Here is a 5,394-nt window from a genome sequence, read left to right as displayed (position 1 = left end):
CCCAGTTTTAGAAAGTGTAAATAGTCTGAGGGCTGCTGTAGGGCTGGGCTGTCAGCTGTCAATCATTCTGCCTCCCGTCCAATTGAGCCCTGATCTCACCGAAGTCCCACCTCCTCGAGCTGTCCGGTGTTAAATGGTGAAGGGAGCTCGTGAATGAATCATGGCCCCGGTGCAGAGCGCGTATTCTCACACCACCGCACAACATGCTCTGCATGTTTGTCCGTTACACCCCCCCCCCCCCCCCCCCCCCCCCGCAAAGCCCCCCGTGAGGCAGACAGACACAATAACCACCGGACAGTATTATTACACCTTAATATCCCTCTTCTAGAGAGAAACCAAATCAAAATTGGTCACATACAACAGGTGTAGACTTTACCATGAAATGCTTACTTATGAGCCCTTTCCTAACACTGCAGAGGTAGACTCAACGATGTTGCCACTAGCAGCATATGCACAGGTTCCCGTCACAGTGTTACAGCATGGTAGCCAATTGGACCACTGTGCTGTTTACTTTCTGCGCGTACATCATATCGCTGGAGTCTACCTTTAAAAAGTAAGACAATTACCTAAATAAAAAATTGTAACACAATAAAATAACAATAATGAGACTGTACAGAACAGTAGTGATACCGAGTCAATGTGCTGGGGTACAAGGTCGCTGAGGTAATATGCAGTGGTATGAAGTAACAAAGTTAAAAAAAACTGTGATGTAACACTTAGAGTCATTTTTTGAGGTATTTATATTTTTGACAACGTTTACTTTAACTTCACTACATTCCTAAAGAACACATGAACTTTTTACTCCCATACCTTTTCCCTCACACAAAAAAGTACTAGTTACATTTTGAATGCTGAGGCAGGACAGCAAAATGATCAAATTCCAACCAGGTCACCCATTATACAAGTCAGTATTTGACGTCCATCCATGTCTGAGGAAGTCGGGAGATGACGTGGAAACCAGCCAATAGGAGCAACAGTTACCTTCAAGAAGATTTCAGTTTTGCATTGTGGACCGGAATGGCGGATGCTCGTAAGCATCTGATTCCAAAAGTTGCAAGTTCAAATCCAGCGATAGAAAGTTGTCTTTGAGAATTTTGTTTTAAGCCTTAAGCCTTAACCCAAACCTTAACCCTTACCTTAACCATTCCGAGTTAATACCTAAACTTAACCTTAAAACCACTTTGAAATTTGGTTGAACGTCTCATTCTGATGTGAGACTGTGAGAGCTAGTTGCAAATTCAACACCTATCAATATTAGGCGTTGCCATCCCTACTGCCTCTGATCTGGAGGACTCACTAAACAGAGAACATCCCTGGTCATCCCTACTGCCTCTGATCTGGAGGACTCACTAAACAGAGAACATCCCTGGTCATCCCTACTGCCTCTGATCTGGAGGACTCACTAAACAGAGAACATCCCTGGTCATCCCTACTGCTTCTGATCTGGAGGACTCACTAAACAGAGAACCTCCCTGGTCATCCCTACTGCCTCTGATCTGGAGGACTCACTAAACAGAGAACATCCCTGGTCATCCCTACTGCCTCTGATCTGGTGGACTCACTAAACAGAGAACATCCCTGGTCATCCCTACTGTCTCTGATCTGGTGGACTCACTAAACAGAGAACATCCCTGGTCATCCCTACTGCCTCTGATCTGGAGGACTCACTAAACAGAGAACATCCCTGGTCATCCCTACTGCCTCTGATCTGGAGGACTCACTAAACAGAGAACATCCCTGGTCATCCCTACTGCCTCTGATCTGGAGGACTCACTAAACACAAATGCTACGTTTGTAAATTATGTCTGAGTGTTGGAGTGTGGTTAATACAAGGAATATTATCTATAGCATTTACTTTGTACTTTTACTCAAGTATGACAATGTAGTACTTTTTCCACCGAGTATATTTATAACCAGATACTTTTAGACTTTTACTCAAGTAGTATTTTACTGTAGTACCTCACTTTTACTTGAGTCATTTCCTATTAAGGTATCTTTACTTTTACTAGAGTGTGAAAATGGAGTACTTTTTCCACCTCTGGTAAAATGTACATGTAGATAGGTGTAAAAGTTACTAGGCAATCAGGATAGAGAATAAACAGAGCGGCAGCAGCATATGTGAAGTGTGTGTGTGTGTGTGTGTGTGTGTGTGTGTGTAATTGTGTGTGTGTGTGTGTGTGTGTGTGTGTGTGTGTGTGTGTGTGTGTGTGTGTGTGTGTGTGTGTGTGTGTGTGTGTGTGTGTGTGTGTGTGTGTGTGTGTGTGTGTGTGTGTGTGTGTGTGTAATTGTGTGTGTGTGTGTGTGTGTGTAATTATGTCGTGAGCGTTCAATATAAATAGTCCAGGTAGTCATTTGATTAGTCGTTCAGCAGTCTTACGACTTGGGGGTAGAAGCTGTTCAGGAACCTTTTGGTTCCAGACTTGGCGCTCCGGTACCGCTTGCTGTGCGGTAGTAGTGAACATTCTATGGCTTAGGTGGTGGGGGTCTTTGACAATTTCCCAGGCCGTCTTCTGACCCCACCTGGTATAGAGGTTCTGGATGGTAGGGAGCTCAGCCCAAGTGATGTACTGGGCCTTCCTCTGACCCCACCTGGTATAGATGTTCTGGATGGGAGGGAGCTCAGCCCAAGTGATGTACTGGGCCTTCCTCTGACCCCACCTGGTATAGAGGTTCTGGATGGGAGGGAGCTCAGCCCAAGTGATGTACTGGGCCTTCCGCACCAACCTGTACTGCCTTGTGATTGAGGGCAGCACACTTATTGGACTATTGATGAACCGTCCCAACAGCCCGTCATGGTCCTGGTCTGGACTACTGAGGAACCGCATGGTCCTGGTCTGGACTACTGAGGAACCTCATGGTCCTGGTCTGGACTACTGAGGAACCTCATGGTCCTGGTCTGGACTACTGAGGAACCACATGGTCCTGGTCTGGACTATTGAGGAACCTCATGGTCCTGGTCTGGACTACTGAGGAACCTCATGGTCCTGGTCTGGACTATTGGGGAACCGCATGGTCCTGGTCTGGACTACTGAGGAACCGCATGGTCCTGGTCTAGACTACTGGGGAACCGCATGGTCCTGGTCTGGACTATTGGGGAACCGCATGGTCCTGGTCTGGACTACTGAGGAACCGCATGGTCCTGGTCTGGACTACTGAGGAACCGCATGGTCCTGGTCTGGACTACTGAGGAACCGCATGGTCCTGGTCTGGACTACTGGGGAACCGCATGGTCCTGGTCTGGACTATTGGGGAACCGCATGGTCCTGGTCTGGACTACTGGGGAACCGCATGGTCCTGGTCTGGACTACTGAGGAACCGCATCGTCCTGGTCTGGACTACTGGGGAACCGCATCGTCCTGGTCTGGACTACTGAGGACCCGCATGGTCCTGGTCTGGACTATTGGCTATCCCTATTCTAGAAAGGAACCGTCTGGATATGGGTGTATAGAGACTATAGTGCAGTATACACTAATTTACATTACATTTGCATCAGTGTATAGTGCACTATTATAACAAAAACTATATATTTTTTTAATAAATTAAAGGATTGTTTAGGATAGATTACTGTAATTGATATGCATATTATTCATAATATATTAATAATATAGCCTATAGAAAACAATTATATGCCTATAGCTTATATAAATAAATGTAATTTTACCACATACCTGTGCGTTAACGGTGCTTTGTGTTGAATCGCGCTTTGATGTGTTTTATGACTGGAACACCGTAAGTTATACTTACCGGAGGCGTCCAGTTTACCGCCTGTTCCTTCGTGCTGTTCAGGCGTGTAAATTAGTGCGTGGTCATGCGGGGAATGTCCGTCAGGGCCCGTGCATGTGAAGACATATGGAGCAAGCCTATAAATAAACAAGCGCGAGGACAGTCCCGCGGCTTCTCTTTCACTCCTGGCACAATGTACACAACCCGGGGGGGTATTATAAACAGCACGTTATCATCGTTTATTGGTGTAAATGAAATGTAAATGAAGGATGGTAGCGGGAAATGCCGCTGTCATATTCTGCCGGTTATCAGATCAAATGACGGTTTGGTCCGCTGCTCGCGGGGAGGAATGCCTTGTATAAACGTTAACTGTTCTACGGTTTAGATTGGATACGTCGCCTTTCAGCATAGAGAAACATCTCCATTTAAAATGGAAGATAACTTATTTTAATGGTTAATGTTCAACATCAAAACACGTCCCTTTTTGACACCGGTCACGTTGTTTTATGTTCTATTTGTTTTTAAGTCATGGCTATCATTATGGCAATATGCCACCACTCCACTAACCTCCACTCCACTCTGCGCCACTCCACTCCGCGCCACTCCACTCATATCCGTCGATATGACTACACAACATGATTCCATTTTCAGACTGGACACATAAATGACCTGCTGCTAACATATACATTCAGACCATTTGAATGTAATTATATCCATTTGCACTATATTGGCCTAGTTATTTCCCTTGGTTAAATAAAATGTATTTGCAATCAAAGAAAATATATTCAGAATTCTATTTTCGGATTTGTATTTGCTTCAGTATTTAGTTACTCTGTTTTGGAAAGATTATTCATAATGGGTATTCTCACAAAAACGAACTTTCATTGTCGAAAATATTTGGCGAAATCTTTACAATACGACAGATAGTTTCACAAAAACAAGTGCATATATTTTCACAAAACCAAATTCATAGGCACATTTTACAAAACCAAATTCATAGGCACATTTTACAAAACCAAATTCATAGGCACATTTTACAAAAACAAATGAATATTTGACAGAATATGCCTCTATTTATTTTTTATCAAACGCAAACCAAGTTGACCTCGTGGATTTAGTTTTCTGCATTTCTGGCATAGATAACCCTAATTATCTGGCAATATAAATGTAACTATATGGGAATATTTGCATTAATGAGCATTCAAACATATTATTTACAGAATATATTTTAGACATATAAGTATTTTTGTTTTTGTAGAATGGACATTTAAACATGTGATTATCCTCACATTTATTTTACCTATAGCTATTATTTTACCTATAGCACATTATATTTATAATAACAACAAAAAAAGCACGTTATTTATTTAACCAATAAAATATAATAGGTTTCATAAAGATCTAACAGGTCAGATCAAAGCAGAAGATCATTTGATATGCCAGGAACTAGCCTATCAGTTAACCAGGAACTAGCCTATCAGTTAACCAGGAACTAGCCTATCAGTTAACCAGGAACTAGCCTATCAGTTAACCAGGAACTAGCCTATCAGTTAACCAGGAACTAGCCTATCAGTTAACCTGTTATTTCGTGTTTTTTTGTATTATTTTTTAACTTGATTCGATTTTGATATCAGCGTTTGTCAGCAGGTCTACTAATTTCATATTTATACT

The sequence above is a fragment of the Salvelinus fontinalis genome, chromosome 20, assembly GCF_029448725.1.
Source record: "Salvelinus fontinalis isolate EN_2023a chromosome 20, ASM2944872v1, whole genome shotgun sequence".
Classification (NCBI taxonomy): domain Eukaryota; kingdom Metazoa; phylum Chordata; class Actinopteri; order Salmoniformes; family Salmonidae; genus Salvelinus; species Salvelinus fontinalis.
The sequence above is the reverse complement of the archived record's forward strand: the minus strand, read 5'-3'. Positions refer to the sequence as shown.